This window comes from Wasmannia auropunctata, unplaced genomic scaffold (genome assembly GCF_000956235.1).
Source record: "Wasmannia auropunctata unplaced genomic scaffold, wasmannia.A_1.0 LD335981.1, whole genome shotgun sequence".
Classification (NCBI taxonomy): domain Eukaryota; kingdom Metazoa; phylum Arthropoda; class Insecta; order Hymenoptera; family Formicidae; genus Wasmannia; species Wasmannia auropunctata.
The window spans coordinates 249,143-261,342 of NW_012026909.1; positions in this window are offsets into that span (position 1 = coordinate 249,143).

The following is a 12,200-nucleotide window of genomic DNA, read 5'->3' on the forward strand; positions in this document are numbered from 1 at the left end:
GTGTGCTCTTCCGATCTTTTATTGTTTTATTTAAAAGTAATCATATTGTTTTAGTTAAAAATAACTATTTATTAAGTAGGAGCAGTGGCGACTTAAATAAGGTTCAATTTGACACAATAGATTTAACAGTGTACGCTTCTAAAAGATAGAAAGATTGAATATAAATATATGTATTGAAAATTAACACCAATATAAATGAAAAAATTAGACAAACATGATTATATTTTCGATCAGAGATGCATATTGTCTTACAATACAACAAGACAGAAACAAATTATAGAAACTATTTGTATGTCAGTAATTCGTGGATTAGAGGAAATCTAGATATCTATGGTAACTTTAAATTCTTGCTTTTAATATAGCTAGAAGAATTTTTAACCGCATTAAATTTTCGCTGACATTAAAAAGGCCGCAAATATTTATTTTTCACGTAGCGAGATTCCGCGAAAATACGGTATGGGATGCCTAACATCCGCCTAAGTGTGCACATTGGCGAGTACATCCGGTCTTTGATGGCCCGCGTGTACGCAACGATGACACGTCGGGCGCATCGACTTCGAGAGCTGGAAAGGAAGGAAGACCGTAAATCTCGCTTACTCCGTAACGGAAAGCGGAGGAGGACGAGGAAGATCGCGCGTCTCTTGCGAGAGGGTAAAGGAAAAAAGGGGGTCGAGGAAATTGCATCTCTCGACGATGACTGTATATTACTTGGACGTCATTCGTTCGCTCGCTCGCTCGCTCGCGCATAGTCCGGCTCAGGGCGGATGAATGTGCGTTATAACGCGACATACGCAAATATACGCGTCGACGGAACGCGAGACGTACACGAATAAGGCGACGCTCACATCGCCCGGTTGCACCCAGCTGCGAAACCGGAACGACACAGAGCGAAGAGATGGAATCCCGATTATTATCGCATTAGCTGAATCCATCCATCGTTGGCGACTTATAGGTGTGATATATTTCCGGACTGAACGGGTTATACATCAGAACATCCGTGTGATCACGATACGGAAGTACTGACTAAAAAAAAACTGTGTAACTAGATAAAACATATATTGTACAAGAAATCTATAATACGTACGTAATGTATGTATTATATTATAAATTGCCTTAGTATTAATTTTTATATGTGAGATTTTTGTTTGACTCATTTTGACTTCGTTTGTCAAAACGAGTCGAACATTCCGGAGTCTTATTCTCGAAAAATCTCGCATATAAAAATTCTAAGGCAATTTATAATATAATACATACATTACGTATGTATTGTAGATTTCTTGAATATCATCAAATATGTTTCATCTAGCGACAGTTAAATGAAGTAATGGACATATTATAAGACCGTAAAGCCCATAAAAAATTTTTATTAGTTTTATTAATAGTAACTATCAGAAACTGAATTAAGAAAACTACAAAAAAATTTTTTGATAAGCTCTATTGTCTAAAACTTCGCTTACCGCCAAGCCTCTTTATATAGGAATCCATGTTATTTTTCTCTTACGAGAAATGAATCTCCCGATGGTCCTCTCGTGATTGTTCGCCACATACATGAAGAGAATTTGATTTTAAGATTTACCCTGAAAATCATGTTAATCGTGGGACAACATAGTATTTCAACAAATTTTACGTGATTTTCATTATTTTTTTAAATATATACTACAATAAATTTGTTGTAGTGCACAGTAAAAAAAAAACAGAAAAAATTACATAAAATTTGTTGAAATTACTATGTTGTCCTACGATTAACATGATTTTCAGGGTAAATTAAAAAAAATTCTCTCCGTGTATACGCTTGCATTACGCGCGGTTGCATATAATGCAGGCGTATGTATGGACAGACGGTTGCCTAGTCCACTACATACGTAATAAATTTTTTTACCAGAAAGAAATATTTACATTTGAATATATTTAGCGTATAAATCTTTTGCCTTACTAATGATCTAACTAATTAAAGATCTCTCATATACTAAAATTATAGATTTTAAAAAGATTAGCGAAGATTCCAACACAAGATTTTCGTATAATATTCTATGTATACATACGTACGGAATAAATATATTTAATGTTTAAATCTTTCGCTTTACTAAACTGATGAGTCTATCAACTTCATCTTTTGATGAGTCACATGCAAAAGTTCCGAAAGAATTAGCAAAGACTCCTATACGCAAGGAGTTTAAATGTAATTTTATATATGTATGTATAAAGTAAATATACTTAACATTAAAATTTTTTGTCTGATTAAATTGATGAGTCTATCACATACTAAAATTAAAGGTTCTGAAAAGATTAACGAAGATCTCTACGCAAACTTTAGATGTAATTTTATATATGTATATGTTGCCATGGAGTTATTTTAAGTCATAAAATTTTCTCACTTTTATTTTTTGTCTTTTATAAATTTTCTTTTTTTTTATTTTTTATCTTTTAAATTATACAAAAGGCGAAGATAAGATCTTCATGAATAGTCATTATGTATCGTAACAATATCACGATTGAGCTGAAACTTTACAAGTGATATTGTTACGATACATAATGATTATTTGTGAAGATCTTATCTTCGGGTTTTGTATAATTTAAAAGATAAAAAATTAAAAAAAAATGTATAATTTAAAATAACTCAATACATGTATATAAAATCACACTTAAAGTTTGCGTAGAGGTCTTTGTTAATCTTTTCAGAACCTATAATTTTATTAGTATGTGATAGACTCATCGATTTAGTCAGACGAAACATTTTAAATGGAGGTGGTCCCCATACGGAACTATACTTTAGATTTTACTTAGATATGTTAGATATGTTCATACATTTGAGCATATATTTAAGAATAAGCTAGGAAGTACTGAGAACGTTATAGGAGGTACCGAGAACAGAAACTGGGTAAACGACACTTCGAAGATGTTCCCATTTCTGTTTTTGCCTCAACGCCTTCCGCTTATGCCAGCCCGCGACTTGCGAGAATTATTGAACCACGCGAGTCGCCTCTGTAACTAGGTCAGATAAGAAACAAACGTTTGCTCGAACCTTTCCCACTATTTCTTCGTGGGCTAAATTCATTTAGCCCACGAAAGTTACGACCGCGATTTCGTGAAACGATCCATCGCGAAATGATGTTATTTAACCCTCGCATGCCGAAGGTGGCATTCTGCACCTTCGCCGCCATCGACGTAACGATGATTCAGAGGAGGCGATGCAGTGGGCGAGGGAACAATTTCAGAAGAGGTAAGGGGGAACTCCATAAATATAAGAAGCTGAAACTGCCGAAGGAAAGAGAGCCGGGGAGAGGTGGCTCCGCAGCTCAGCTCGGTAAAGAGCGCGGCCTAAGCCGTAGCTGCTATATTGTCGCTGGGAAACGAAAATAGCTGCTGTTAGCCCCCAGAAGCAAGCAAAGCCATGGCGGGGCGAGGGAGGGCGAGGAAGGCGGCGAATGAAGGCCTGAGGTGGCATGGCGGCGCATGGTGCGCAACGACGAGGAGGGTGCGCGATGAGGGAAAGCGACGGCGAAGAGAGTGTTGTATAGGATCTGGAATGAAGAACCGACTTGACCGAACGAACTTATTCCTTACGTAACCTTTCTTCCTCTTCCTTCTCTTCTTCTTGTTCTTCGTCTTCTTCTTCTTCTTCTTCTCGTTCTTGTTCTTCTTCTGCCTCGTCTTCTTCAAGCTAGTTTTGATCAAACTCGCTACGCGTTATGACATCTCGCGAAAGAAATTGAAGATCCGACGTGATAGAAATACGTACATATCAATATACGATTGATTGAAAACTCAATGATTCATAATGAAAAATAAGCTTAATCGAAAATTCGAAGATTCTGGAAGACAATAATTAATATTTGCCGATCCGTACACGAAATCATTGGAATCGTTGGAACGCGAATATATTTTTGCGAACAAATCAAAGATCTGGTTACGCGCACGAGAACATATATAGAAGAAGAAAAAAATAAATGATAACGCTGACGACAATCATCAATTTGAAGAAGTCAATTAAGCGTTAGTAATATTTAACAATTTATACGGCATTTAATATGTTAACGATATTTCCTCAAGTCAGATACTAAGCTGTTTAATCAATGCGGACATATTAATATAGGACTCGATTAATTTAGCCAAATTAATCTGGCTAGACGTTGGAATTGCTACGAGATATATCTTTTTGACGATACGATCGAGTCGATGGTTTGACGAACGGCAAGAATTTTGTATGTAACGTAATACAATGTAATCTGGCGGTATAATGACTTATCGCGTCGCCGCATACCGTTGGACTGCCAGCAAAATTCACTCGCGTTCTATTGAGCCGTCACTCATCGGCGAAGAATTAATTACCGAAGTTTCGCGCGGATCCCGTCCAAATATCCTCGCCGGAATTAGACCGCGGCGTCGTCGGCTGAATTAACGAATATATTCGCAAATTACACAACATAACTCGTAATTATTGTCGCAGCGGGACGTAGACGACGGATGCCAAGAGATGAGTCTCTGCCTCGGCGTCGAAGAAGGAAACGCGTCGAAACGTTCGCCGTCGCGACGGCCGATTAATAATGGCCGAATTGGCGATACCGAGGCCGCGAGAGCCTTCCTCTATAACGGCCAACTTAATTTCCGGTGCGTCAGGTGCGTCCCGAGAGAGGCGGCGGCGAGCGGCGGAGGCCGGAGGAACCCCGGTGGCACCGCGGTTCCGGTGAACTTGCACTTGACGCCGCGCGCGCGTCCTCGACCGATCGCGTTCCCCTTCGATTTTCATACCGGGGAGAAAAGATTTCGTAGGCGTACTTCGTGCGTAACGAGCTCCAATCGATTGATTGAAACAAAAAAAATTATATATATATATAGAACTCAATTTATTTTATAATAATTATATAATAATTTGAATAAGACCGCTTATGTGAATAACACAACTAAATTCGAGAGCGCCTAATTTCCGCGGTCAAGGCTGGATCTTAGATGTCTAACGAATTTTATATGAATTTTCTTAACTCTATGTATAACTGTTAAACAGCGCGCCGATTAAATGTTCGGACTTGTAACGCAATTATTAGCTGAAACCGGAACAGAAATATATATATATAAAATATATATAATAATATATATAATATATATAAAATATAAATAATCAGAAATAATCAGATATCAGATATCAGATATCAGATATCAGATATCAGATATCAGATATCAGATATCAGATATCAGATATCAGATATCAGATATCAGATAATCAATATAAATAATCAGAAATATATATAATCATATTGATCTTCTTAATCAATCGGTGCTTATAAGCATCTTAAAATACTGAAACGAACTTATTGCGAAAAATATTACTAAATATTAGTATCCTTGCTGAGGTAATATTTTTGACAATAAGTTTTTTTCAGTATTTTAAGATGCTCATAAGCATCGATTGATTAGGAAGATCAATATAATATTTCTGTTCCAGTCTCAGCTAATAATTGCGTTACAAGTCTAAACATTTAATCAGCGTGCAGTTTAACGACTGTATCATGGAGTTAAGAAAATTCATATAGAATTCGTTATAGGCATCTAATTGTAAGATTCAGCCTTGACCGCGGAAAGGCGCTCTTAAATTTAGTTCAATTTATTACGACGTGTTCCTGTCTTGACAGCAGAATGAAAATTGAACGGATGTTACAGAATTCGGAATTATTTGCGTAATACCAGATTCAGCGAATAAAGTCAGCATTTCCAGTTTTTTTTTTTGTTGAAACTAGAATATGTATGTAAAAACACACAGAAATATTAGAAGCATCAAAATCCTACTATAATTGTGTTTCATTGGAGCCTTAGAATTCAATTTATTACATATATATATATATATATATATATATATAATAAATTATTATGTATATTACATATTATATTGTATATATAATAAATTGAATTCTAAGGCCAATAAACGGTCATAGCAGCTAGAATCCTGATGCTTCTAAAATTTCTGTGTGATTTTACATACGTATTCTATAGTTTCAGCCCAAAAAAAAAAACAGATTCTGAAAATGCTGGCTTTATTCACTGAATCTACGCAAATAATTCCAATATCTATACGTATGTCCGTTCAATTTTCATTCCGCTGTGAAAACAGGGACACGTTTGCCAAGAATGAAGTAATTACAGCGACAAACTCTTGTTTCTGCGAACCAGTTTACTCGACAAGGTTCCTCCGTTTTACGAAACGCATGCAGATCTCGCCGCGGATAAAATCGATGATACGCGGCAGCGAAGTTTAGTCTTGCTCTCTCACTGCGAACGTGCGATATTGTTGCCACGACAGCGAATTATTCCTTCTTCGAAATTACTTTTCACATTGGGCGACTTTGCTTCGCCGTTCGCATAATGGCAAGCGCCGGTCGGCCATCCCTCACTCGGAGACGTCGTCGCGTCGGTGCCATCGACGACGCCGATGATCGTTCCTGGCGCAAGATATTACGCCGGGGCACTTCGACGAATGTGGAAATTTGGCGCGGTTCGAGGCGAACTCGGCCGTGCAGTATATCGTGTATTCCCACCGTCGACGACGACCCTCCCCGGCACCCGATCCTCGCTCGGCGGAGCGGTAGCACCTCGCGGCGCCAATGCCCCGCGCGGCGATGAACGACGACGGTCCCTCGTGTGCGCTCGCGATGAGAGCGCGGAAAGAGAACGCCGATTTTAACCGCGCCTCACGATAGCGATAGCGCGCATTCCCGAGCGAAGCTAATCTCGGGCCCGTCGAGCGACGCGGCGGCGGCGTGTGCCATGCGCTTGGCACGATTCGGAGCGGAGCGGAGTCCGCGAGATGATGCTGCCGGTCCAGCGACGGTATTCTTGGTCCTCCACTTTTACAGGCCGCCGCCGCGCCGCGAGCGAGCTTCCTCGTCGGGAATCGCGGTCAGAAGAAGCTCTCGGGAAAAGTCGGCCTCGCCGCGGACCCGGGGTATCATGTTTTGGGGAAGACACTTTTCCCACATTATTCCAAGTGTTTCCATACGTCTTAAGGAAGCTCGTTTACCACGTGTAATGAACTTTGTTTGTATAACCGAAAGATGCGCGAACATGTCGATTTCGAAATGAATTTTCAGTTATACCTTTCACATCTGTCTTCTCGTTAAAAAAAATCGATCCATTTTTGCGACCATTTTTCCAAAACAGTATCCCGGAACTTAAGGGAAGAAAGAACGGAAACCCGGGAGACTCGCGTACGTTAATCATCGTGGCCTGGACGGTCGAGTTTTGCTTACCTTCCGCAACCTTCCGTGTAAATATGAGCCGTGTAACAGTTTCAAATATTTTCCTCCCCGAGTTGTTTCGCGTTTATTGAATCGAGCCGCCGCCGTCGTAAACTCTCGGGCGCTCTCCTTTATTGGAGTGAGCGAGGTACTCGCGTGCGAGCGAGCTAAGATCATCAAACGCGAATATACATATAGCGGAAATATACGAAGCGGGTAAACTAGCGGCGCGTACACAGGATGACTCGCGCCGGCTTAACTGAGAAACGTTGAGAATATCAATCGATATTAAATCCCGAAATCTCTCGTTTGTCTCGATCTCGATTTATTCGGATTAATTCGGGGCCCAATTGGCGATAATACAAATTTATTTATTGACGCATCGGCACGGCGCGCAATGCAAGCCAATCGACGTAATGCAATATCAATTGACCATCGCGCCTCTTGTCTTTCCGCCAAATCAATTAACTGTTCCAATTGAATTTAAAAAATTCGAAAAAGAATCTGTATTTCGAAACTTCACAGGTATACTTATATTTTTATAACTTATTTTAATCCAGCTGATGTGTGCTACGATAAAAATTTTTTTATACGTGGAATATTTGGCTTGTTTTTTTATTTCCTTTGAATGTTCGTGCATTACAGAAGCTTTTAATATCTTCTATTCGCGATTGAAAGCGATCCAAAAGCTAAATGACGCGATAAATAAAACACCGAGACGTCCTAGATGTACGACGAATTATTTGAATATGATTCAATGTACCATATTTAATCTCTTCTATTTACAATAATTGTACGAGCCACCCCTATGTCGGCCCATGTGTTTCAAACGAAATACAAAAGTGGGAAGAGCTCTATTTCAAACTGAATAAAAATAACAATAGAGGAAAATGTCTAATTTTTCCAATGCCAAAAAATTATCAGAGGAAAAGATTGGATAAAATAATATACTATATTTATATATGACTCTATATAAATAAAATTCACAAAAATACTTGGCAATACGAGCCAACGCCGTTGTCAGGACGTTAAAAAATAATTTCAATCTTAAAAGTCATATATTACATATAATTACGCGCGATACAAAATATGATGAAAATGAAATTGGTACATAGTTACGCACGCGATACAAAGAAACGATTGGAATTTGGCTTCTGAACCCCTGAGGTAAAGAAGCAAAGGACGGAAACACTCCGCCCGTGCGTTTTTCGAGGCGTGACACGACTCGTTCCGTCCATGGGAAGTCGCCAAGGTATGATTCAGGTAGACACTACGACGAGGGTAGGATTATCCAGACCTCCCCAAGAGATCTGGACACGTCGCTCGTTGTCCGCTATTACGTTTACGCTTGTGTAATGCCAAATTCACGATCGCCGCGACGACGACGGTGACTCAAGCCTCAAGGCTCCGTTCACGTTTTCGGCGAGGCAAGGCAAGGCGAGGCTCGCTTCATTTGTATGCCCGGTCTCTTTCTCTCTCTCTCTCTCTCTCTCTCTCTCTTTCTTCTTCTCTCTTCCTCTGTTTCTCTCTTTCGCATACACGCACGACGTTGGCCCGGTTTATCTCCGCCGATCCCGAAATAATCTTTAGATTCGGTCTCTCCTGCTCCTCGCTTCGGTCTCCGCCGATCGTGCGTACGTGCACGCGTGTTTTTCGAGGACCCTCCCCTCGTACGCTTCTTCATATCCGACGTCCTCGTCGCGCATACCAATACGACTTCGGACTATAGAAGTGCGAGCCGCTGTAGAAGAGTTTACGCACGGAAACGTGGCCAACATCGGCCGACGTCATCCGAATCGATCGCCCGTGTTGGAGTAAAGTGGAGCGAATCGCCGAAAAATTACGGGCGGAGATATCGAGTAGAGAGTAAAGAATGCGAGAAGTAGAGTTATAGAGATTTATTTATTTTATTAGATACTCTGAGCGAAATATAAGCATCATATGTTACGAATAAAGACGAAACAAATGAATTCATCTCGCGATAATATTTGATGTTAATAATATCCGATAATCGTAAAAATGAGCTGGAATGAATTGCGGAGAGATGAAGAAGGGAGAAAAATACGAAGAGAGAAAAGAAAAATGAATAAAAAGAAAAGGAATTTAAAATTATTGCAATGTTAGATTTTCAGAAATAAACGTTTTAACAATTGAAATAATTTCAATGTAATTTTAACATAAATTCTATCTAAAATTAGGTAAAAAGGTCAGCATTGCTATGTATTTATAACTTCGTGTCTTAATTTGTACAAAACTCCATGCTTTTTTATAGCGAATAATTTGATAACATTATAAAATAATTCACGTTTCTCTTTAAAAATTTTAAATTTTCTCTAATTTATCTAAAATAACTAATATTTACATATTATATAATTATTTATTGTAAAATTAATATTACGCTACAACAATTATAAAATTATATGTATAAAACAAAAACATTATTGAAACTTTTGGGATATCCTGTATAATCAGGTCGTTTTGCCTCGGCTCGCTTCCGCATTTCGGTGTTCCATTCCGTCGCAAGATTCACCCGCTGTTTGTTTAGTTTTCGGTCCCGAAAAAAAATGTATCTGTTAATTTAACGAGTAGCCATTATCCGTTCGAACACCGCTGAACTTGTGCCAGACGTCGCGAGAAAACTCATCGATAAATCGCGCCTCGCAAATTGCCGTTCGCTAGATGATTTAAGTGTCAACCATGCGAGACTCCAATCATGTTTATTTGCCAAGCGTGGACGATGTCATTTTTCATCACTCCTGATTTCTGAATTTCATGTGGTTTGATTTAGGGAAAATAATTTTAAATTCTAAAGAATGACCGTGCTTTAATTAATGTAAATTAGGTCGGAAATGGTGATGTGATACTCAGGAGAGCAGATTCTTCATAAAATAAAATTCGAGATACTGGATAGAAGCATGTGGAATGCAATAAAAAATAGAAAAAAAACCTACAAAATTTAGAATACACTGTTGAAAAATTTGTGTTATATTTAATACATTTCACATGTCCCCACGGTCCACTTAAATTTTTGTGTTACTTTAACATAAGATGAATATGTTTCAAAGTAACACAAAATATATAATACTGACACAATTTGTAAGCAAATTGTGGAAGCATATGTTTTCAACGAAATTAATATTTATGATAAGTTAAATTAATACGTATTTTATTTATTTATGTTAGAATTTACGTTTTAAAACACATTATTTCTATGTTATTTGTTTACTTACTCATAAATTGTGTTATTTTGATACTAAGAAATGTTAGAATATCAATTTAACACAAAATATTTAAATAACATAATCACTCATTATGTTAAATTAACACTCGAGTATGTTAAAAATGTTATCACAAAATTTTAACAGCCAACTTGAGTGGACCGTTTCTAATACAAAATGTTTTTTGCTGTGTACTCAATAATACAAAATCCTCAACGTACTTTTCAATAATTAAAAATATTAAAAATAATATAGAATTATAAAATCGATGAGAGAGAAGAGAACATTAAAGAGCTTATATAAGAATAACCAAAAATTTTAAATATTTTCATAATATTCATAAATATTCCATTAAATAGTCCATGATATTCATAATATTAATATTCCAGACATTTCTTTTATAATTTACGAAGTTAGATTTCCGCCTCTGAGAGTACATAAAATACGCGTGTCTCTCGCACTTGAATTCCTGTGCTATCTTTCATCCGCTAATTTTACACGCATCGTGAGATAAGTCATGCGACAACAAGGGGATTAAAGGGGGACAGGAGGGGCGGGGTGGGAGGTTGTGGGCTTAAGGTTTTAAATGATTCAGAGGGGCTCCGCTCTTTTCGCCTAGCCTCGCCTAGCGGCACACGTTTGGCACGCCACCGAACTGCCCGATCGTAACTATCGTGGCTCTCCTGGCACGCCGTCGACGTCGGTCACCCACGCCCGCGGAATAAGAGCGTCCTATAATGACGCACGATCGCCCGTAATGATTTTACGTAATAATCGAGCGAGCGATCGCGCCCTGACCGGTAGATAAGCGCCGCATGAATGAAAATTCGTCGAGCTCTCGCGCGGAAATGAATGCCAATATAGAAATATATGTCTGATATTGAAAATAATAAATATACTATTAATAAAAAATACGTCTGGCACTAGAAAATAATTGAAACGTACACAATTAAATTTCAGCATATATTTATTATATACGATTAGTTTTTGCAAATACGTATTTTTATATTTAACCGTGTCTTTTTTAATCTTAACACTTAAAGTAGGTTTCTATGGAAAATAATTTTTTATTTTGGAATAAAAACAATCGCTAATTTCCTGAAAATCTGGACTTTTAATCTTCTAATGTCGAACTACTCGAATGTTTTTATGTTCGAAAGAAATGTGTGGGAGAAATATATTTCCCAATCGACCATTTATGACACATGTCGCACGACACATCGGCCCGAGAATCGTCGTCCTCCGCGCGTTTCTTCCTGTCATTAATGAGGACTGGAAGAGGTCCAATTTCTCCGCGAGAAAATTGCTGCACTGCACTGAACCGTTGCATCTTGAGATCATATGGGTGCAAAGAAAAACACTGTAATTTGCGTCAGAATACACTTCAGAAAATTAGATTATTAGGCTAGAATTATATTAGCTAAAATTTAGAATGCTTGAAATTATCTTACATATATATATTTTTTTTTTTAGAATAACATAAAAATTGAGAAGATTATATAAAAATAAAAAACTGAAAAATTTTTTTGGTAATTATTTTAATTTTTAATTTTTGTGTTATTTAATTTTTTTGTAATTATAAAAATAAGAAAACAATTAAACTTTCGAATTTTTTTTATAAAAGAAAGAAAAAGTATTTTTAATATAAGTACATACAAATAAGATTTGCTTTTATGCTGAAATAATGAAATTTAATATTCGAAAAAACAATATATTATTTTACTGTTAATATTACAGTAAAAAAAACTTTATTTTA